The following is a 25712-nucleotide window of genomic DNA, read 5'->3' as shown; positions in this document are numbered from 1 at the left end:
CGGCGTGGTACTTCTTCTCCTTCAGTGGCGGCGGCAGGTCAGACATGGATTTTGAGCTTTGTACGTCGATGCATGCTCGGGTGGCTCCATGTGCCTGTTCCAAACATAGCGCCGATCCGGTGGTGGCGACCCCTAATTGTCGGATCTGACCATTTGGGACGCCCTGGGGCGGTGGCGATTGATTGGAAGAGGGTTGGAGGGAGTCGGGGTCTGCGGCTCGGGCAGCGGTGACAAAGAGGGCTATGGTGTGGCTTTGGGCAGCACCAGTGTGGCTGCGCTATGATCATGAGGAGGGCGGCATGGGGGAAAAAGGCAACATTATCCCGGGATTTGGTTGCGCCAGTCAAGTATAAGCATCACCCTACGAACTACTTAAATTTTTTCAGGAGTTAAAATGAATAAAGATTCGGCTAGGTCTGGTTTAACTCTGAAAAATTTAAGGACTTGTACGTTTTTCAGGGATCGTTAGGGACACTCAAACTATACTTCAGTCACGCAAACCTCCATGCAAAAGGGCGTATTGGGGATGAAATTGCTACATATTACAACTTAAGGTTTTGACGATGAATAAACCTTGAATACAGCTTGTGCATTTGTTATTTCTAAACCGAAGGCATCTATCCCAGCTTCATAAATGGAAAAAGGTTCACAAATTTGAATAAAAGTTCACGGATTTGGAAAAAATGCATACATTTTATAAAAAGGATTCATAGATTTTAAAAGAATCCGAGTCTGTATGATAAAATAAAAAGGAAAATGCAAGAAAAAAGATGATATAAAAACTGAATAAAAATGTTTAGAAAAAAACCCACCAACTAACAAAGAAATAAAAGGAAAGAAAAAGCAAGTGCAACACAACTGCTGGGACAGCCGAGTGGTTAGTATGTTTCCCTTGGAATGGACAGGTAGCAAGTTCGACCCCTGTTGCTGCAACCTTCTTTCGGAGCTTACATAATTAACAAGCCTAATTGATAACACCCACATGTGTGGCATTTATCAACATGACCCAAACACAGCTGATGCCGTTGGATTCATCTGCACGAATATTGCAGCAGTTGCCATTTGGGTCAAGAGTCACGTAAGTAAGAGCTTAGAGAATTAACATACCTAAATGATGGGCATTATCATTTAGTGCCACACGTGTGGGTGCTCCTCGTCCGAACGGACACACGACGCTCGCTTGAACATGTGGGTGAAACTGCTCTTCGCCTATACGACACTCTGCACGATGATAGATGATAACTACAGTTGTGCATATGTGGCAACTAGTTAATCACACAAGGGCTCCCAATAATAAGTGATATAAATGGTAGTGTATGTAAAGTTGTAAACACTCATTTAATGTTCAAGATACGGCGTATAATCCCGAGATCTTAGGCGATTCGCTTCCTATGAAGTATGATTGCATATATCAAAGTTTGAGATATACGCTCCTGCGACCTAGGTATGAATTTATGGAGCATCACTCAAATGATTTAATATGTAATTATTTTTATTTTATTTATGGTATGATACACCGCTCGTTAAGATTGAACTAATAAGAAGAGACGAAGGGGGCAAACCGAGGATGAGACATTGAGACCGAGACACAATACGCCACTACCATGGCCGTGGGCACATCCTCTTCGACGCTCGGAAGCGCTCTCCTCCTCCTCCTCGTCCTCTCCTAGGCCATTGATGTTCACGGCGGATCAAGCTCCAGTGCCGCGCCACGTTCCCCGCTGGACGTCCTCTGCAATAGCCTCGGCAGCCACTACGTCATGCCAGATCTCTGCGTGGCCGCGCTCTGCATCGACCCCTCCTGCCACTCTGCGCGCCACTTGCCGGAGCTCGTGGTGCTCGCCACCAGGCTGACGGTGGCCAACGCCACGGTAGCCAAGGCCAGCATCGAGTCTGCGCTCGCCCACACCAAGGACCACAAGGCCAAGAAGGTCATGCGATCGTGCCTGCAGCTCTATGCCGGCGCCGTCCCGCGGCTGCTGTGGGCGGCCCGGTCGGTCACTACGGGGCGCTATAGCGGTGTTTCGGAGGTGCTAGAGGTGGCCTATATGCACGTCTTGGCAGAGTGCACCAGTTTGGCCGGCGAGGTGGCGCTTCCCAAGGAGAACAACGAGTTCTTCGTGACGGCCTACATCGTGCAGGCCGTCGTCGACTGGGTGAAGCTAAGTATCGGTCACTGAATTCATTCATGAACCCGCTCCCCCGAAATCATTAATTAAGGAGTACTCCTTGCAGAGATCACTCCAACTTCTCCAGGTTGCGACAAGTGGCGCGCTGCCTGTTGCGGCACAACCTGGGAGTTTTCCTTTTTTTGTAGATCTATTTATTCAAAATGTTTTATCTCTTAAACCGTGCATCTAAATCTCGAACCGCTTTCGCCATTAGATTCCTCGCGTCGAGATCTTCAAAACTAGATCCCATGTTGATAGGTTTTGACGAACTTTTTTTTACGAAAAAAACCGGACGAAAAAACCCGACGAAAAAACAAAACCGGGAACACGGGTTTTTTCCCTTTCCGAAAGAGGCACGCCCCGTGCCTCTCGCGAAAGTACAACCGTGCCTCTGGCAGAAGCAAAACCGTGTCTCTCGCGAAAGAAAAAAAAACAGAAAACGCATTTTTCCCTTTCCGAAAAAGGCACGCCCGTGCCTCTCGCGAAAGCACAACCGTGCCTCTAGCAGAAGCAAAACCGTGCCTCTCGTGAAAGAAAAAAAAATAGAAAACACATTTTTTCCCTTTCCGAAAGAGGCACGGTCACGAAAGCATAACTGTGTCTCTGGAGGAAGCAAAACCCTGCCTCTCACGAAAGAAAAATAAACAGAAAACGCGTTTTTTTTCCTTTCCGAAAGAGGCACGCCCGTGCCTCTTGCGAAAGCACAACCGTGCCTCTGGCGGAAGCAAAACAGTGGCTCTCGCGAAAGAAAAAAAAACAGAAAACACGTTTTTTTTCCTTTCCGAAAGAGGCACACCCGTGCCTCTCGCGAAAGCTAGGGAAGACAAGTAGAAAACCAAAACGTAAAAAAAAACGAAAAAAAAACTTTTAAAAAGCCGAAAACGCGTGCGTAAAAATAAAAACACAAAATCCAGAGGGAGTACCCAGAGCGCGACACGTGGCGAATGGCTATGAGCGTGCCAAGTGGCGCTGATTGTTGCGAGGCTTCCGAAGGAGCGCTCTTTAATTAGTTGCTCCCCGCTCCCCCTCCGTAATAATTATATGGGCTGACTGAGTTTACAATTTGGGTCAGTCATTTGTTTTTCAATCCACATCGGCGACCCAGGCGTCTGGCTCGACGAGCTACCGGGCTCTGGCAGCTGCTGTTATTCGGCCTTCATTCCACCACGCGCGTGCGCGCATGTTGCATGCAGGAAATGCATGCTCGTAGTAGATTAAAGCACACCCAACATTCCACAATCCACACCACACATTTTTACCTCAAAGAAGAAATGAACAAAGACAAAAACAAAGAAAATATTGCTTTCTTAGGAAAAATGAATTATGGGGATAGTTTAACCCTAAGAAAATAAAAAAAGGAAAGTTAATATTACACAACTATGTCTGACATGAACAAATCATAAATACTTGTGGTCAAACTATTTACCTATAAACATAAAGAAGAATATATGGAAAACTTGCAACTTATTTTCCTCCGTTCCAAAATATAAGGTGTACTCGTTTGAGTGCAAGTCAACCACATTTGGATGTTTGACCAAGATTATAGAATAAAATAACGACATCTGCAATATCTAATAGATAAAATATGAAACACCTTTTCATATAAATTACGTATAGTGGATATTAATATATTTTTCTAAAAACTATGTCAAGCATGTACTCGTTTGACTTTAGAAAACAAATACACCTTATATAAAGGAATGGATGGAGTACTATGCAATAAACAAGTGTAAACTAGCAGAATTTCAGTCTAAACTATGGTTTAAATAGATCAATTGTAGAAATAAATTCCATTTTAAGTTGATTGCACAAAATTAAATATCGACACATGATTTCAACAACAAATTGCGACCCAAAAATTTAGGAGAAAATCCAACAACAAAATTTGACTAAGCAACAACATGAAAAAGGAGCAAGAAACATTATGACTAGAGAGAAAAGGGAAAAAAAATCATGTTGGACACTCTTTTCTTATCAGTAAACAAATAAATGTACTTACTAAAAACAAAAACTAAAAACTAAAAAATGTTATTCTTAGGTAGAATGAATTAAGCGCATTGGTACTACCCTAAATAAAAAGAAAATAAATAAATAAAACTTAAAACAAATGATGACTAAATCTTGCACACATAGAACGTCCACTATTCAACATTATGCAAGAAGAAATATATAGTTTAAGGGGATAGTTTACCCTAACATTAATAACAAGAAAGTAACAAAGAAAATTAATATTATATAACTATGCCTAAAATGAATGAATCTTAAAATATTATTGGCATAATTGTTTTTCTTATGTGTTGGAATTAGATTATATGTCATGTTATTGTGCATGCCTAACCTAGTAGAAGTTGAATACAACTAATGATTTAAATGCAGAAATTAAGAAAATTAAATAAATTTTAAGCTCATTACAAACTTAAGTAATAACATACGACCGCCACATCAAACCACCACCGCATGCGCAAATATCAGAGAAAATCTAACGGGCGAAAAATTGACTAATCAACAAAAATGGATGAAAGGCATTAACATATACGGGGAAATAAATAGTTTTATATTTGGTGCTAGTCATTTTTTTTCCTTGTTTGCAAAGAAAAGCAACATATTAGAACTAAAAAAGACATCTTTCTAAGGTAGAATAAATTAAGGATTTAGGTGTTTCTCTGAAGGAGGAAATTTTTGAACAACCTTAAGACAAATGATGAGAAGAACTTCCACATACATTTCGTAGAATTTGCCCTACACCACAATTTGCAAGAACAAATATATAGTGGTGCAATATTCAAACAACAATATGATCTGCACCAATATAGCATAGAACTATATGTATACATCCATGTATACCGAATGTTCAGATAGCATAATAACAACACTAAAGATTAACATGCATGAATGGGTGTGTGCGCACACACACACACCTATGCGTGTGGTGTGTGCTCGCAGGCACACAAGAACATGCACGAAGAACAATGAACTGATTGAACTTAGACATAATGCCACACACACACACACACACACATGTAATAGTAGAAATCAATTGAAACAAAAAGAACAAACTAAAACTTCAAAACAAAGACAAATATAAAACTAATAAATAAAGTCAAAAACATAATACTCCCTCCGTCCTCAAATAAGTGTACATATAGAAATTTTAAGCCAGATTATGGAGTAGAGTAGAAAATGCATTTGGAAGGTGTAAGCCACCATCACTCTCCTATTTAATTACCCCACTTCCATTGCATGTAGAACATGAGGAGACCATGTGTCGAATGTAATTGGTCTTGATTCACGTGTGATGAGAGAGAAGCATTTGTTTGCATTGAAGTGCATCAGGAAGATAGAAATACACTTTTTCGTGGCAAACTTTGAATGCTAAACGTACACAACGGAGGGAGTATACATTTTCTAAGAGAACAAATCAAGGGCATTGGTATTACCCTACAAGAAAAAATAGCAAATGAAAATTAAAAAATTAAAACAAATGAGGACACATTTGGTATGAAAATTTCACTGTTTTCATATATGCAAGAATAAACATATAATAGTGCAATTTTCATATAGCAGTATGATTTGCAAATCATCGACATAAAACTTGAGACATATATGCAGATATTATAAATAAGATATACATCAGCAAACTGTCCCAACGAATTCAAAATAAAATGCATTTCAACATAGTGTTCCATTTTTCCCAGCAAACATACACGGATGCATGTACACAAGCACATGGTGGCACACACCCGCAGACACACACGGACACACACAAACGCACACAAACCTACATGCACAACACACACACAAAAACATAAGTAAGACAGGGAGGCGCACACACATAGAAAGAAAGAAAATACGGAAGTGGAGTATTTGCACCCGAGTTCAAATGATCCTGGTGAACAGTAAAATCTGGGAAAAAATAGTAAAAGAAATCCAAAAAATTTCGTGGTAACCTTTGACGAATGTTCTATGTGCTTGCAAAAGATTGTCATGAATGAACATTCCTGGAAGTCGTGAAAAAAAAAAACAAAATCGATACTCCCAAAATGTTAGTTTTGAAAGCATTTTGGAGTATTGATTTTGTTATTTTTGCCATAACTTTCATGAATGTCGTTTCGTGATGAAAATATTCAAACATATAAAACTTTTGTCAAAAGTGACCACAAAAAATCAGAATTTTTTGAATTTGATTACATTCCTTTTAATTTTACTATTCACCCACAGGAAGAAACAACTAGACACAGGCACGAGTGTGGCGTTGCAACCGCCGAGCTTCATGGAGCTCGTGTTGCCAAAAAAATGATATATATTTAGAAGTTTAAAAAAAATCAATTTTTTTCTACAAATACATATGCATATTCTTCAAGTATGTATAAATTTTCATCAACTAATTTGATTATTTGCATGCTACAAAAAAAGACAAATATCTCACACGGATTAAACAAAGAAAATGCTTATTTTAACTGTATATTTGTTTCTTTTGTGTACATCACTTATGAACATATATGTTCATGAAATGTTATACATGTATACTACAAGTATATGTCTATATCAAACTTTTTTTAGATTGTTTTGAGATGTGGAAAAGGTATTTTTGCTGGAAAAATATATAGAGCTCAATGGGGCTCGGCCTCTGCATGCATTTTCGACACATGCATTGGCTTCATGCCGCTTCGGGGACTTGTCCAAGTGTCATCCCTGCATGCCTAGTTTGCCTACTCTAGCTATAGGTGCAGTTATTACGTGCGTCTTCTTGGGAAAAAGAATCGATTGAGACTTAAAAGAATAATGTTAGCATAGGCACTATGAGCCTGTTTCTTTTTTAAATTTCAAAGAAACGGACTTCTAAAACTTAAAAAAATGGATTATTTGTACGCACATATAGTGTAATATACCATATGAATTTGCATAAAAATCATGTTTGTACATGATAGATACAAAGAATACAAATAATAATGAAGATAAAATGTGAAGACATCTGGATCACAAGCTACAGGGAACCCTATTCTGTCAATGTTCATCCAGCTCTTTGTATCACGTGCCATGTGCCAGTCCAATGAAAAAACTAGTGCCAATAAAAAAATCTATGGAATAGTGCATATATATTAACCTTTACAAAGACAGAAAATAATAAAATGAAATAAATAATGAAAAAATTTCCATACAATTTACACAAAGGTTACACTTTCTGAAATATGCAAGGTAAACATATAATAGTGACTTTTTGCAAAAGGAAGTTTCCTAAGAAGGAATAAATGAATGTCTTCTATATTACCAATAAAGAAAAATAAACAGAAGTAAAAAAATGGAAAATTTGCATACAATTTACACGGAAAATGCCCTTTGTTGCAAGAGTCAACTTGTAATAGTGGAATTGTTGCAAAAGTAGACTTTCCCAAAAAATGAATGAATTATATGCATTGGTATTTGATCCACGATGTCTCTACTTCTCAAGATCAGAACAATGAAGTTTACTCAGAAAGAATGAATTAGTGGCATTAGTATCACCCTTTAAGAAGAAAATAAAAAACATGAAAAAACTAACACACAATCTAATCAGAAATTCTGTTTTATTACAATATGAAAGAATAAGCATATAATAGTGGAGTTTTTGCAAATAAGAAGTTTTCCAAGAAGGAATGGATTAATATCATTGGTATTACACTGTAAGAAATTAAACAAAAGTAAGAAAATTAAATATATACAAAAAAAATCAAAATATGAAGTTTTCGAGGGAAAAAATAATCTAGAACAAACAATGTCGAAATTTGCACACAATTTACATTGAAATTGCACTTTTTTATACTATGCGAGAACAAGCATATAATATTGGATCGCGGCGCAGAGACACAGAACCCATAGTCCACAACCTTGCAGATGGCGTTGCATGAATCCACCACCGTGTCCATCCGTACGCCAGCCACAGGGACGACCAGCACCGCAAACTCTTTTTGCACGGTTCGGACATATGCCGGCAACCATCTCACCACTGAACAACTACTTTAAGATGCGGTCCACGAAGAGCAATTATTCATCCCATTTAGCTATACAAAATGAATACTACATCGAATAAAGCTATTAGCCCACACCTTTTGTCCTTACCTCGTATGCATAGATGTGACAGTTCTCTCTCTCTCTCCCTCCCTCTCTCTCTCGCGACACGTATGCATCTGAATCTGCCTTTCCTCTCTCCCTTGCAAACAAATCCATGGACTTTTTTTTCACCTTGACCAATTTAAAAACTATATATCTTTTAAAACATAAGGTTATTTGTGAAATAAGTTATGTATTTGAACTCATGGCGTCAAGACCTTTAGAAGTAAACCAATTTTTGATATATTTGAAACACGTTTAAATTTAAGTTTCACATTTCGTATGAGGAACAAACCTATTTCACTTGAAAAAAATGTGTTTTTTTATGAAACAAGACAGTGGAACTGAAATATTAGTTTTGAAAGTGAAAAAAAATTTGAAAGTCAACTTGTGAAACTAATTATTCGAAATGTGTAATAGTTTAATTGGAAAAGAGTGAAATATGTTATTTAAAAAATGAGCAACTGAGATAGATGTGCTTTTTATGAAACAAGCTAGTGAAAAGAAAAATGCAGGTTCTGAATTGTGAAATAGCAACCACAGAAAGGGAAATTATAATGTATCATTGTGAAACTAATTATTCAAAAATCTCAAAAAATTCATTTGAAAATACTAAAATAGTTTATCCAAGAAACGTGTAGTTGAATTTTTTTTTTTGAAACAAGCCAGTGTAATGTGAAATGTAGTTTCTGAATTGTGAAGTAGTAACCACAAAAAGTGAAATTATAATATATCATTGTGAAACAGATTATTTGAAAATAACAATTTCGGATATATTTCAAACACGTTTAAATTTCAACGTTTCACATTTCGCATGTGAGTAAATCTATTTCACTTGAAATTTTTTTTTTGTGAAACAAGACAGCGGAAGTGAAATATTAGTTTTGAAAGTGAAAAAATTTATGAAACTAAAATGTCAACTTGTGAAACTGATTACTTGGAAATATATAATAGTTTAATTTCAAAATATTGAAATATGTTATTTAAAAAATGAGCAACTGAAATGGGTGTGCCTTTTATGAAACAAGCTAGTGAATGAAGGGGAACACGATAGAAAACAAAAAAAATCAACCTACGCACCAGCCCAGGACCGCTGGAGACTGCATAAAAGGTTTGATCTTTTTTTTACCGACTCGTAGCGCAGTGGAAGAAGAGTCAATGAAAATCGGCGGTGCAGATCCCCGTAGCTAGGATTTACAACCTCCCAACTGTGAGGATGTATACCCTCACCTGCCCCTCGGACAGCCCTCCGGGAGGCGGTCCGACAGTCCTCGGACGGTCATTCGGACAGCCCTTCAGGAGGACCTTCGTAACTCAGATGGTCACACGGACAACCCTTCGGGAGGACCTTCGAAACTCAGACGGTCACTCGGACAGCCCTTTGGGAGGCACTCTCGAACTAAGACCATAACTACGGTCTCTCTACAGAGTTGCATAGATACGATGTCATCTAGCTGGCAGGGCTTCGCCGTCCAGAAATAGTTCCCACCAGAACCTAGACAGCCTTTCGGCTCTACGAAACTATTTCACTAGGAGGGAGAGAGAAGGCCAGATCATGCATGGCATTTGTACATGAGAAAGATTGCATCGTTAGGCAGACCCCTCCACCCCTATTTATAGGCCAAGCCCAAGGGTGGCCTCTCCAAGAAGCCAAGGGGATAATACCAAAAGCCCTCAAGGTGGCATCTCCAAGAAGCCAAGCAAAAAGCACTTTCACTACTCATGACGACATTTTTCTGTGTCCGTTCGAACCGAAAATAATTATTTGGGCCTAGAACATTTCCAGTACCCACTAAAATAACTTTCGAGGCATTCCGAAACAATTTTGGATTAGTGATTTTCATCTGCGAAAAGCAAACAATAATGCGTTTTCACTATTCATGAAGACAATTTTTCGCCTCCATTAAATCCGAAAATATTTCTGTGGGTATTACAATAATTTCAGTTCCCACTAAAATGATTTCGGATTTGTTCAGAAGCAATTCCGGATTAGTGAATTTCATCTGCGAAAAGCAACCAAAGCGGTACCGGCGGCAGCTCCGAAACATTTCCGGTTTTTATCCCAAAAAATTCCCAGAAGTTTCCAGAATAATTCTGACACCCTTTAAGAATTATCAGGCGTGTCCTGAAACCAAATTGACTTAATGGTATACCCCGAAACAACTTTTCAGTTTTACAAAACTATTTCGTTATTATATCCCTGGAACTCTTCCATTGTCGCCAAAACTTTTTTGGCAAATTTGTCTCATACTCCTTGTCTAGTATTCAACGGATAGATGACCCTTAAGCGTGTGACCCTATAGGTTCGATGAAGCATAGACATGACCGGAACACTTTCCGATAAATGATCAACATCGGAGCCGTGGACACCCATATTGACCCCTATACCCACACGAATGAACATTCGAGTGAACATCAAGTTGTCGTGTGCTATTCCTGTTGGTTCGCGATATGTTACAAATACCCGAGGTGATACATGTTGGCATCCCCGTGGATCAACAACTTGTCCACTATGCTAGTTACCTCGTTACCGGTATTGTTCTCTTTTCTCGTTCCCGTGTTCTGGCACCCCCGTGATCCAATCACAAAGTGTCTGGCCAGACGATGATGGATACCGTAACACCGAGAGGGCCCAGAGATATCTCTCCATCGTCGGAGGAGCAAATCCCAATCTTGATCTATCAAATTACTTGACATACTTTTCCATGAACCCGTAAGCCGCCGTAATAGCCACCCATTTATGGATGACGTTTAACATACCCCAAAGTTGATGAAGCAACCATGAAGAAACTCGATACTCTCATGCTCTAAGGAGTCACGCAAACGTTAACCATCTCTGTGTTATTAATCATTAACTTGTGATGAATGTATCTCATAGCATAACATCAATCGGGTCGATTCAACACAAGTGTTCTCCTAACATTGTGCCCTCAAGGTTGCCTCCATAGTCATGCCCATGATCAGGAAAACAGAACCATCATGCAACACTTGAGCTAGTCTTAGAGGCGAGACTAGGAATACATTTTACCATTTACTTTTCCACACGTGCATATGAGTCTTCCTCCGAGCCTCGTGTTATTGTATACTCGAGAACCATAGCAGTTATAGCATGAAACATAAACATGATTATGAACAAGGAGATAATCCATAACATTTATTATTACCTCTAAGGCCTATCTCCTACAGACTCCCACTTGCGCTAGAGTCAGTAATCTAGTCCATGCTAATGCACTTTACACCTATGGCATACCTGTGTAAAATATGCTTCGCTTGTGGTATAGCCTGATGTCCAATGGATCTGACAACTTCAGCTCCGTCCATATCTTTCGCATATCCACGCGTTTTCACGCTTTCACCAAATTCATATTTTGTGTGGACTTTGCTTTGTATATATGTGAATCATTGGTCAAAACCTGATTCCTCGGACTGAGCTATGGAGCAACTATCTGCAATAGTCTCCCATTGACCAAAGCCTTCTTGGAACCATACTAAGTTCATGAATGAACTATATCATTCAACATCTTCTTCTTTGTCGCTTCGAAAGAGGCAACATACTTTGCCTTTGTTATAGAACTCGCCACAGTAACTTGTTTGGAACAATTTCCAACTAACTGCGCTACCATATTGCGTGTTACACAAAACCCTCAATTTAAACTGAAAATCGTGTGGATAAATGATGAAGACTGTATCGATGTGACCTTTTACAACGAACTCTTAATGATCTCCACTTGCGACAAAACAAGTCATCGGTGCTACTTTAGTACTCAATGACCCTTTTTCACTGTTTCCCATGATCAGTACTTTTGATCACTTTGTATCTATACTCGCAACAACTTGGGAGTATTGGACATATCTGGTTATTTTACATACCATGGAATACATGATTAATCCAAACACATGAGTGTGTAGAATATCGATCATGTATTTTGCTGATCAGTGTTTTGGGACACCGATTCTTGCAAAAACTCTTTCCATGTGACTTCGGCAAGAATCACTCCTTGCCGTTCTTAGTGCTAAACGGTTTTAGCATATTGTCAATATGTATTTTTGCTCAACCCCATTAGGTAAATCTATCTCCATAGATCATTATGCCTAATATCAAGGCTATTTAGCCCAAGTGCTTCATCGGAAAACTATTTTCAAATGAAGTCCTAATTCGTGTCAAGAAATTTAATTCCAATTAACAATGTGTCAAGCACACAAGGTTTTCAGAAATGTTGTTATGCTCCCACTTACTTTCTTGAAACCACAAGCATCTTTGTTACCCATTGATGAACTCAAACCCCTTTGACCATTCCATCAAAAACAAAGATTCCAACTCCATTTTGCTCTCTTCTGTCCATTGATGAAACTGCGAAGTTTGCATACTTACTAGCATCCTCTGGATCGATAAAATACTTTGGATTGTATCACATACAAGTCCTAGGTTGTATTTCCATTTGATGGAAATTCTTTTGTCATCCATGTTTCATATCTCATGATTGAAATATGTATTAATTGCTAGTTTTACCCGAACCGACTTTAAGCTTGCTACGGTGAGACAATCTCATTGTAATCAACTCTTTGAACTTGTTGTTGCAACAAGTCGAGCTTAATGGATGAAACATTTTTATCCGTATCAGTTTATATTCCCATTACAATTCATTAGACTCTAAGTCTTTCGTAGGGTTTATCAAGATTTAAATCTTGAATCATTTATGGAGATTATCATGGATTATATTGGCATTTAGCCAATTCCGGAGTCAAGGCCCATCAACGCTTCCTTGTTTATCTTAGGTATATTGTTGTCTAACAACAATATCTCATTTGCGCACCTGAGAAGTTTGCTCGAGCTTTGCCTACGTTGTTCAGCTGCAAGTTCGATCGAAGTCCATACATCTCATGTAGAGGCTTCCGTATCAGTCGCAGTAGGAAACTCTGGAATCACTTCCAAGGTTCCTTTCCTTTGACCTGATGACAAAGATACTTTTTATCTTATCCAGTTGCACTGTCCTCCCACTCACCCTTTTGCATGAACTATTCTCTTTAAAAGCATACTATTTTGTGGCAAAAATCCTTTGCCTCGATATAGTGGTGGGAGAATACCCAACGACTTGGGATAACTTACAAAGTGGCACTTGTCTGATTAGGAATAGGTTTGTAACCTTTTTCACAAGCCCCATATTCCAAATGTTAAGAAAAGATATAACATGGTTGGGCGTACCATACCATGTCGTCATTTCAACAGACCCGATGGAGCTCTTTTCAGTGTAGAAGTCGCAGTCTCTAAAGGATTACTCTTTAAAAGTGATAATGGCAAATTTATTTATGTCATCTTTGATCTTACCATGTCATAAATGGTTTGGTTACATCTTCACAGACATTCCACTCATAGTGGATTTCAGGGAGGTGTAAGTTATGAAATTCTTTTCACAACTCATTAGACATTCACTAAACTTGTAACTCAAATATTCCTTTCTGCAATCAAATTGCAAAAACATAATTTTCTTATTACAATAACTTCTAATTCATTTTTTAAAACCTTTCGAATGATTTCAAAAGATCCAGACGTATGTCTCATCAAGCAAATATCCATACATCTACTTGAGTCATTTCCGAAGATAGATAAATCCACCACTTGCAACAACATTTATTAAAGTACACACATCAAAATGTATGATCACCAATAAGTTTGTTGCTCGTTCCTTATAGCTTGTGAACAGTATTTTAGTCACTTCACTTTTCGGAGAAAAGTTGCAAGGGTCACATGATTCAAAATCAAACGACTTCAAAATCTATCATAATGGAATTTTTCTATGCGGGTTTCTCCAATGTGACCAAATGCAGTGCCACACATGTGTGGTATTCTCATAGTCTTGCGATATTTAGCGTCAATGTTATGGATGTATCATTTTACGATCAATATTCGTAACATACATCCCATCATGGATGGAAGCATGGCCCTTCATGTTATTCATAATACTGAACAACAATTATTCTTTTATGAACAACTCTTTTGCAATAAACATTTAGCAATGGGCTAGAGTGTATGAAACTATAAAAATGAATTATGAAAGTAAGCACAGAGGTAATAAATTAATATCATTATTCATAACCTACATCTCATTTGTAATGAAAGTATGGCCCTTATGTTTATTCTTAATATTAACATCAAATGTTCTATTACGAACAAACTTCTTGCAAGATACCTTATGCAAAGGGCTAGAGTGTGTAAAGCTCTAAAATGTTTTATGAAAATAAATACATATGGTAATACACCGATGGAAGGTATAGTAACTTTTACTATGTTCCCTGTGTGTATCTAAACCTCATTTCAGGCAAGTCCTTTAGGTCGTGGCAGTTCTTGTATCGACTCGCAGCTGAATGCAATCGAGTGGGTATTCCTGTGATCAAATCACAATACCCAAGAATCGGTGATTAACATGTTTAATCACAATTCCCAAGAACTATTTCTTTGACTTGCCTTCCATACATTAATAACTTGTATGATATTCATACATGAGCTGGATATTCCAGTCTTCTTTCTTTCTGCCTTTATACTTCTAATAGTTTAACTTTTATTATTTCTCCTACTCTAAGAAGAAGCACCCAACTTAAGAATCGTGTTTAGCCCTGGACATCCTAAGGGGTGAAACTATCACTAACACCCTTTTGGACATTCCCTTTCTCTTTAAGTGGTTGGTTTATTCACCATCATCACATGATAGGCGTTCTTCTGGATCCCTCTCCTAACAGTCAAATGCCCAGTAGACACTTTACTAATCCTTTGGAAACAAACATTGCTTTGTTTGTATCTGAAAACGATTTTCAGTTCCATGAATATCACATAACTATCCCAAACTTTAGAAGTTCGGATCAAATGGAAGCAAACATTTTGCACTTGAGCGTAATGGAATTCTAGCTTTTGGATCGAAGGACGAGAGTCACATCATCCATAGCATTTGCAGGAGGATACCAAAAGCATGTGATAGGACAAAGTCCTTCTCGGCACTCTTGAGGAAAATCCTTACATTACGTTACCAATCGTAAAGTTTTAACCAGATATGTAACAATTATTCAATTTTAATAGGGAAGGTGGAAATGTGAGCCATTATTCTACAACTATTATGCTAATCACACCTAGACGATGTTAAATGTAATTGCAGTGATAATTAAACAGTGCGCTCCCACTCAAATCAATATCTCTCATAATTTATTGTGAGTGATACAAGATCCACATTTCAATTCAATGTCATTGATGTGGACATCACTGATGACGAGAATTTCAATGGGTGGGAAAAACTGCCGATCACATCTTTATGTGACTCCTGTTCATCTTTCGATGGGCGTGTTCCGACCTCAGGACGATCAAGCCAGAACGACAAGACAACCAAGTGATCTTGCTGCGAGATCTGACCTCACCCGCCTCACACTTCTCTATTTGTTTATACCCATGTGGACATGGCGCACCCTGAAAAGTTTGGTGCCGTGACAGTGCTACACTTGGGAGAACACTAACTACTTGATATTTTGTGAGAGATCGCCCTAATAAAATCGACTACCGCGCAATCAAGCAGGGTGCATTATAAGGGATAAACATCTCAGGCACTTCATAATAGCATGATATGGTATAGCCCTTTCTGACGGAGAAGTCTTTCATTTCTTCGTCTTCGGCATTTGTGTCGGTGTTCACTGATACGTCTCCAATGTATCTACTTTTCCTAATGCTTTTCCTCTTGTATTGGACTCTAATTTGCATGATTTGAATGAAACTAACCCCAGACTGACGCTGTTTTCAGCAGAACTACCATGGTGTTATTTTTGTGCAAAAATAAAAGTTCTCGGAAAGGAACGAAACTTTGCGAGGAATTTTTATATCAAATAAGAGAATTTCTGGAGCCAGGAGGGACCTAAGGGGGGAACCTAGGTGGGCACAACCCACCAGGGCACGCCAGCCCCCACAGGCGCGCCCTGGTGGGTGCTGCGCACCAGGTGGCCCCGCTGACCCTCAAACTGACACTATAAAATCCCATATTTCCATAAAAAAATCAAGGAGAAAGAATTATTGCATTTCACGAGACGGAGCCGCCGCCAAGCCCTGTTCTTCCTTTGGAGGACAGATCTGGAGTTCGTTTGAGGCTCCGGATAGGGGGTCTTCAATCTTCGTCATCACCAACACATCTCCATCGCCAATTCCATGAAGTTCCCCACCGGGAGTGAGTAATTCCTTTGTAGGCCGGCTTGTCGGTGAGGAGTTGGATGAGATTCATCATTTAATCGAGTTAGTTTTGTTAGGGCTTGATCCCTAGTATCCACTATGTTCTGAGATTGACGTTGCTATGACTTTGCCATGCTTAATGCTTGTCACTTTGGGCCTGGGTGCCATGATTTTAGATCTGAACCGTTTATGTTACCACCATTATATCCATGTTCTAGATCCGATCTTGCAAGTTGTAGTCACCTACTACATGTTATGATCCGGCAACCACTACTAGGAAAAGGCCTACTAATGGCGCACCAGTTTTGCCTACTAATGGCGCACTACCGGTGCGCCATTAGTACCACACCACTGGTATTTTTTGTTGGGTTTCGTAGTAATTTCAAAAAATTTCCTACGCTCACGCAAGATCATGTGATGCATAGCAACGAGTGGAGAGTATTGTCTACGTACCCAACGCAGACCGACTGCGGAAGTGATGACACGACGTAGAGGAAGTAGTCGTACGTCTTCACGATCCAACCGATCAAGCACCGAATCTACGGCACCTCCGAGTTCGAGCACACGTTCAGCTCGATGACGATCCCCGGACTCCGATCCAGCAAAGTGTCGGGGAAGAGTTTCGTCAGCACGACGGCGTGGTGACGATCTTGATGAACTACAGCAGCAGGGCTTCGCCTAAACTCCACTACAGTATTATCGAGGAATATGGTGGCAGGGGCACCGCACACGGCTAAGGAATCGATCACGTGGATCAACTTGTGTCAACTTGTGTGTTTAGAGGTGCCCCTGCCTCCGTATATAAAGGAGGAGAGGAGGGGAGGCTGGCCGGCCAAAGGGGGGAGGCGCAGGAGAGTCCTACTCCCTCTTGGAGTAGGATTCCCCCTCCAATCCTAGTCCAACTAGGATTCCCCGGAGGGGAAAAGAGGAGGAGGGGGCCGGCCACCTCTCCTAGTCCTAATAGGACTAGGGGAAGGGGGGGGGGCGCAGCCCAACTAGGGCAGCCCCTTCTCTTTTCCACTAAGGCCCACTATGGCCCAAATAGCTCCCGGGGGGTTCCGGTAACCCTCCCGGTATTCCGGTAAAATCCCGATTTCACCCGGAACACTTCCGATATCCAAATATAGGCTTCCAATATATCAATCTTTACGTCTCGACCATTTAGAGACTCCTCGTCATGTCCGTGATCACATCCGGGACTCCGAACAACCTTCGGTACATCAAAATGCATAAACTCATAATATAACTGTCATCGTAACCTTAAGCGTGCGGACCCTACGGGTTCGAGAACAATGTAGACATGACCGAGACACGTCTCCGGTCAATAACCAATAGCGGGACCTGGATGCCCATATTGGCTCCTACATATTCTACGAAGATCTTTTATCGGTCAGACCGCATGACAACATACGTTGTTCCCTTTGTCATCGGTATGTTACTTGCCCGAGATTCGGTCGTCGGTATCCAATACCTAGTTCAATCTCGTTACCGGCAAGTCTCTTTACTCGTTCCGTAATACATCATCTCACAACTAACATATTAGTTGTAATGCTTGCAAGGCTTATGTGATGTGTATTACCGAGAGGGCCCAGAGATACCTCTCCGACAATCGGAGTGACAAATCCTAATCTCGAAATACGCCAACCCAACATCGACCATTGGAGACACCTGTAGTACTCCTTTATAATCACCCAGTTACGTTGTGACGTTTGGTAGTACCCAAAGTGTTCCTCCGGTAAACGGGAGTTGCATAATCTCATAGTCATAGGAACATGTATAAGTCATGAAGAAAGCAATAGCAACATACTAAATGATCGGGTGCTAAGCTAATGGAATGGGTCATGTCAATCAGATCATTCTACTAATGATGTGACCTCGTTAATCAAATAACAACTCATTGTTCATGGTTAGGAAACATAACCATCTTTGATTAACGAGCTAGTCAAGTAGAGGCATACTAGTGACACTTTGTTTGTCTATGTATTTACACATGTATTATGTTTCTGGTAAATACAATTCTAGCATGAATAATAAACATTTATCATGATTATAAGGAAATAAATAATAACTTTATTATTGCCTCTAGGGCATATTTCCTTCAGTCTCCCACTTGCACTAGAGTCAATAATCTAGATTACACTGTAATGATTCTAACACCCATGGAGCTTTGGTGCTGATCATGTTTTGCTCGTGGAAGAGGCTTAGTCAACGGGTCTGCAACATTCAGATCCGTATGTATCTTGCAAATCTCTATGTCTCCCACCTGGACTAGATCCCGGATGGAGTTGAAGCGTCTCTTGATGTGTTTGGTCCTTTTTGTGAAATCTGGATTCCTTTGCCAAGGCAATTGCACCAGTATTGTCACAAAAGATTTTCATTGGACCCGATGCACTAGGTATGACACCTAGATCGGATATGAACTCCTTCATCCAGACTCCTTCATTTGCTGCTTCCGAAGCAGCTATGTATTCCGCTTCACATGTAGATCCCGCTACGACGCTTAGTTTAGAACTGCACCAACTGACAGCTCCACCGTTTAATGTAAACACGTATCCGGTTTGCGATTTAGAATCGTCCGGATCAGTGTCAAAGCTTGCATCAACGTAACCTTTTACGATGAGCTCTTTGTCACCTCCATATACGAGAAACATATCCTTAGTCCTTTTTAGGTATTTCAGGATGTTCTTGACCGCTGTCCAGTGATCCACTCCTGGATTACTTTGGTACCTCCCTGCTAAACTTATAGCAAGGCACACATCAGGTCTGGTACACAGCATTGCATACATGATAGAGCCTATGGCTGATGCATAGGGAACATCTTTCATATTCTCTCTATCTTCTGCAGTGGTCGGGCATTGAGTCTTACTCAATTTCACACCTTGTAACACAGGCAAGAACCCTTTCTTTGCTTGATCCATTTTGAACTTCTTCAAAATTTTGTCAAGGTATGTGCTTTGTGAAAGTCCAATTAAGCGTTTTGATCTATCTCTATAGATCTTAATGCCTAATATGTAAGCAGCTTCACCGAGGTCTTTCATTGAAAAACTTTTATTCAAGTATCCCTTTATGCTATCCAGAAATTCTATATCATTTCCAATCAGTAATATGTCATCCACATATAATATCAGAAATGCTACAGAGCTCCCACTCACCTTTTTGTAAATACAGGCTTCTCCGAAAGTCTGTATAAAACCAAATGCTTTGATCACACTATCAAAACGTTTATTCCAACTCCGAGAGGCTTGCACCAGTCCATAAATGGATCGCTGGAGCTTGCACACTTTGTTAGCTCCCTTTGGATCGACAAAACCTTCTGGTTGCATCATATACAACTCTTCTTCCAGAAATCCATTCAGGAATGCAGTTTTGACATCCATTTGCCAAATTTCATAAACATAAAATGCGGCAATTGCTAACATGATTCGGACGGACTTAAGCATCGCTACGGGTGAGAAGGTCTCATCGTAGTCAATTCCTTGAACTTGCCGAAAACCTTTTGCGACAAGTCGAGCTTTGTAGACAGTAACATTACCATCAGCGTCAGTCTTCTTCTTAAAGATCCATTTATTCTCAATTGCTTGCCGATCATCGGGCAAGTCAACCAAAGTCCATACTTTGTTCTCATACATGGATCCCATCTCAGATTTCATGGCTTCAAGCCACTTTGCGGAATCTGGGCTCACCATCGCTTCTTCATAGTTCGTAGGTTCATCATGATCTAGTAGCATGACCTCCAGAACAGGATTACCGTACCACTCTGGTGCGGATCTTACTCTGGTTGATCTACGAGGTTCAGCAGTATCTTGATCTGAAGTTTTATGATCATTATCATTGGCTTCCTCACTAACTGGTGTAGGTGTCACTGAAACAGTTTTCTGTGATGAACTACTTTCCAGTAAGGGAGCGGGTATAGTTACCTCGTCAAGTTCTACTTTCCTCCCACTCACTTCTTTCGAGAGAAACTCCTTCTCTAGAAATGATCCATTCTTAGCAACGAATGTCTTGCCTTCGGATCTGTGATAGAAGGTGTACCCAACAGTTTCCTTTGGGTATCCTATGAAGACACATTTCTCTGATTTGGGTTCGAGCTTATCAGGTTGAAGCTTTTTCACATAAGCATCGCAGCCCCAAACTTTAAGAAACGACAACTTTGGTTTCTTGCCAAACCACAGTTCATAAGGCGTCGTCTCAACGAATTTTGATGGTGCCCTATTTAGCGTGAATGCGGCCGTCTCTAAAGCATATCCCCAAAAAGATAGCGGTAAATCAGTAAGAGACATCATAGATCGCACCATATCTAGTAAAGTACGATTACGATGTTCGGACACACCATTACGCTGTGGTGTTCCGGGTGGCGTGAGTTGCGAAACTATTCCACAGTTTTTCAAATGTACACCAAACTCGTAACTCAAATATTCTCCTCCACGATCAGATCGTAGAAACTTTATTTTCTTGTTACGATGATTTTCAACTTCACTCTGAAATTCTTTGAACTTTTCAAATGTTTCAGACTTATGTTTCATTAAGTAGATATACCCATATCTGCTTAAATCATCTGTGAAGGTGAGAAAATAACGATATCCGCCACGAGCCTCAATATTCATCGGGCCACATACATCGGTATGTATGATTTCCAACAAATCTGTTGCTCTCTCCATAGTACCGGAGAATGGTGTTTTAGTCATCTTGTCCATGAGGCACGGTTCGCAAGTACCAAGTGATTCATAATCAAGTGGTTCCAAAAGTCCATCAGCATGGAGTTTCTTCATGCGCTTTATACCGATATGACCTAAACGACAGTGCCACAAATAAGTTGCACTTTCATTATCAACTCTGCATCTTTTGGCTTCAATATTATGAATATGTGTATTACTACTCTCGAGATTCAATAAGAATAGACCACTCTTCAAGGGTGCATGACCATAAAAGATATTACTCATATAAATAGAACAACCATTATTCTCTGATTTAAATGAATAACCGTCTCGCATTAAACAAGATCCAGATATAATGTTCATGCTCAACGCTGGCACCAAATAACAATTATTTAGGTCTAATATTAATCCCGAAGGTAGATGTAGAGGTAGCGTGCCGACTGCGATCACATCGACTTTGGAACCGTTTCCCACGCGCATCGTCACCTCGTCCTTTGCCAGTGCCCGCTTATTCCGTAGTCCCTGTTTCGAGTTGCAAATATTAGCAACAGAACCAGTATCAAATACCCAGGTGCTACTGCGAGCTCTAGTAAGGTACACATCAATAACATGTATATCACATATACCTTTGTTCACCTTGCCATCCTTCTTATCCGCCAAATACTTGGGGCAGTTCCGCTTCCAGTGACCAGTCTGCTTGCAGTAGAAGCACTCAGTTTCAGGCTTAGGTCCGGACTTGGGTTTCTTCTCTTGAGCAGCAACTTGCTTGCCGTTCTTCTTGAAGTTCCACTTTTTCTTCCCTTTGCCCTTTTTCTTGAAACTAGTGGTCTTGTTAACCATCAACACTTGATGCTCTTTCTTGATTTCTACCTCCGCAGCTTTCAGCATTGCGAAGAGCTCGGGAATAGTCTTGTTCATCCCTTGCATATTATAGTTCATCACGAAGCTCTTGTAGCTTGGTGGCATTGATTGGAGAATTCTGTCAATGACGCAATCATCCGGAAGATTAACTCCCAATTGAATCAAGTGATTATTATACCCAGACATTTTGAGTATATGCTCACTGACAGAACTGTTCTCCTCCATCTTGCAGCTATAGAACTTATTGGAGACTTCATATCTCTCAATTCGGGCATTTGCTTGAAATATTAACTTCAACTCCTGGAACATCTCATATGCTCCATGATGTTCAAAACGCCGTTGAAGTCCCGATTCTAAGCCGTAAAGCATGGCACACTGAACTATCGAGTAGTCATCAGCTTTGCTCTGCTAGACGTTCATAACATCTGGTGTTGCTCCAGCAGCAGGCCTGGCACCCAGCGGTGCTTCCAGGACGTAATTTTTCTGTGCAGCAATGAGGATAATCCTCAATTTACGGACCCAGTCCGTGTAATTGCTACCATCATCTTTCAACTTTGCTTTCTCAAGGAACGCATTAAAATTCAACGGAACAACAGCACGAGCCATCTATCTACAATCAACATAAACAAGCAAGATACTATCAGGTACTAAGTTCATGATAAATTTAAGTTCAATTAATCATATTATTTAAGAACTCCCACTTAGATAGACATCCCTCTAATCCTCTAAGTGATTACGTGATCCAAATCAACTAAACCATGACCGATCATCACGTGAGATGGAGTAGTTTTCAATGGTGAACATCGTTATGTTGATCATATCTACTATATGATTCACGCTCGACCTTTCGGTCTCTGTGTTCCGAGGCCATATCTGCATATGCTAGGCTCGTCAAGTTTAACCTGAGTATTCTGCGTGTGCAAAACTGGCTTGCACCCGTTGTAGATGGACGTAGAGCTTATCACACCCGATCATCACGTGGTGTCTGGGCACGACGAACTTTGGCAACGGTGCATACTCAGGAAGAACACTACTTGATAATTTTTAGTGAGAGATCATCTTATAATGCTACCGTCAATCAAAGCAAGATAAGATGCATAAAAAGATAAACATCACATGCAATCAATATAAGTGATATGATATGGTCATCATCATCTTGTGCTTGTGATCTCCATCTCCGAAGCACCGTCATGATCACCATCGTCACCGGCGCGACACCTTGATCTCCATCGTAGCATCGTTGTCGTCTCGCCAATCTTATGCTTCCACGACTATCACTACCGTTTAGTAATAAAGTAAAGCATTACATCGCGATTGCATTGCATACAATAAAGCGACAACCATATGGCTCCTGCCAGTTGCCGATAACTTGGTTACAAAACATGATCATCTCATACAATAAAATTCAGCATCATGCTTTGACCATATCACATCACAACATGCCCTGCAAAAACAAGTTAGACGTCCTCTACTTTGTTGTTGCTTGTTTTACGTGGCTGCTATGGGCTTAAGTAAGAACCAATCTCACCTACGCATCAAAACCACAACGATAGTTTGTCAAATAGACTCCGTTTTAACCTTCGCAAGGACCGGGCGTAGCCATACTTGGTTCAACTAAAGTTGGAGAGACAGTCGCCCGCAAGCCATCTCTGTGCAAAGCATGTCGAGGGAACCGGTCTCGCGTAAGCGTACGCGTAAGGTTGGTCTGGGTCGTCTCGTCCAACAATACCGCCGAACCAAAATATGACATGCTGGTAGGCAGTATGACTTGTATCGTCCACAACTCACTTGTGTTCTACTCATGCATATAACATCAACATCAATAACCTAGGCTCGGATGCCACTGTTGGGTTTCGTAGTAATTTCAAAAAATTTCCTACGCTCACGCAAGATCATGTGATGCATAGCAACGAGTGGAGAGTATTGTCTACGTACCCAACGCAGACCGACTGCGGAAGCGATGACACGACATAGAGGAAGTAGTCGTACGTCTTCACGATTCAACCGATCAAGCACCGAATCTACGGCACCTCCGAGTTCGAGCACACGTTCAGCTCGATAACGATCCCCGGACTCCGATCCAGCAAAGTGTCGGGGAAGAGTTTCGTCAGCACGACGGCGTGGTGACGATCTTGATGAACTACAGCAGCAGGGCTTCGCCTAAACTCCACTACAGTATTATCGAGGAATATGGTGGCAGGGGGCACCGCACACGGCTAAGGAATCGATCACGTGGATCAACTTGTGTCAACTTGTGTGTTTAGAGGTGCCCCTGCCTCCGTATATAAAGGAGGAGAGGAGGGGAGGCTGGCCGGCCAAAGGGGGGAGGCGCAGGAGAGTCCTACTCCCTCTGGGAGTAGGATTCCCCCTCCAATCCTAGTCCAACTAGGATTCCCCGGAGGGGAAAAGAGGAGGAGGGGGCCGGCCACCTCTCCTAGTCCTAATAGGACTAGGGGAAGGGGGGGGGGGGCGCAGCCCAACTAGGGCAGCCCCTTCTCTTTTCCACTAAGGCCCACTATGGCCCAAATAGCTCCCGGGGGGTTCCGGTAACCCTCCCGGTATTCCGGTAAAATCCCGATTTCACCCCGAACACTTCCGATATCCAAATATAGGCTTCCAATATATCAATCTTTACGTCTCGACCATTTCGAGACTCCTCGTCATGTCCGTGATCGCATCCGGGACTCCGAACAACCTTCGGTACATCAAAATGCATAAACTCATAATATAACTGTCATCGTAACCTTAAGCGTGCGGACCCTACGGGTTCGAGAACAATGTAGACATGACCGAGACACGTCTCCGGTCAATAACCAATAGCGGGACCTGGATGCCCATATTGGCTCCTACATATTCTACGAAGATCTTTTATCGGTCAGACCGCATGACAACATACGTTGTTCCCTTTGTCATCGGTATGTTACTTGCCCGAGATTCGATCGTCGGTATCCAATACCTAGTTCAATCTCGTTACCGGCAAGTCTCTTTACTCGTTCCGTAATACATCATCTCACAACTAACATATTAGTTGTAATGCTTGCAAGGCTTATGTGATGTGTATTACCGAGAGGGCCCAGAGATACCTCTCCGACAATCGGAGTGACAAATCCTAATCTCGAAATACGCCAACCCAACATCGACCATTGGAGACACCTGTAGTACTCCTTTATAATCACCCAGTTACGTTGTGACGTTTGGTAGTACCCAAAGTGTTCCTCCGGTAAACGGGAGTTGCATAATCTCATAGTCATAGGAACATGTATAAGTCATGAAGAAAGCAATAGCAACATACTAAACGATCGGGTGCTAATCTAATGGAATGGGTCATGTCAATCAGATCATTCTACTAATGATGTGACCTCGTTAATCAAATAACAACTCATTGTTCATGGTTAGGAAACATAACCATCTTTGATTAACGAGCTAGTCAAGTAGAGGCATACTAGTGACACTTTGTTTGTCTATGTATTCACACATGTATTATGTTTCCGGTAAATACAATTCTAGCATGAATAATAAACATTTATCATGATTATAAGGAAATAAATAATAACTTTATTATTGCCTCTAGGGCATATTTCCTTCATTTTTTACTAAAGGCGCACCAGTGGTGCGCCATTAGTATCTGGTATACTAATGGCGCACCAAGCATTGCACCATTAGTATGTAACACCATGCGCCATTAGTATGCCTCCCGGTGGGCCATACATAACCATGGGCTTTGTCATACTAATGGCACAC

General features: G+C 40.6%; 1 pseudogene; it reads left to right on the top strand.

The window, feature by feature from the left end:
- Window positions 1-1583: 1583 nt before the first annotated feature.
- On the top strand, window positions 1584-2199 carry LOC119280742 (annotated as a pseudogene).
- Window positions 2200-25712: the final 23513 nt, after the last annotated feature.

Source organism: Triticum dicoccoides, chromosome 3B, assembly GCF_002162155.2.
Source record: "Triticum dicoccoides isolate Atlit2015 ecotype Zavitan chromosome 3B, WEW_v2.0, whole genome shotgun sequence".
Lineage (NCBI taxonomy): Eukaryota > Viridiplantae > Streptophyta > Magnoliopsida > Poales > Poaceae > Triticum > Triticum dicoccoides.
The sequence above is the reverse complement of the archived record's forward strand: the minus strand, read 5'-3'. Positions and strand labels throughout refer to the sequence as shown.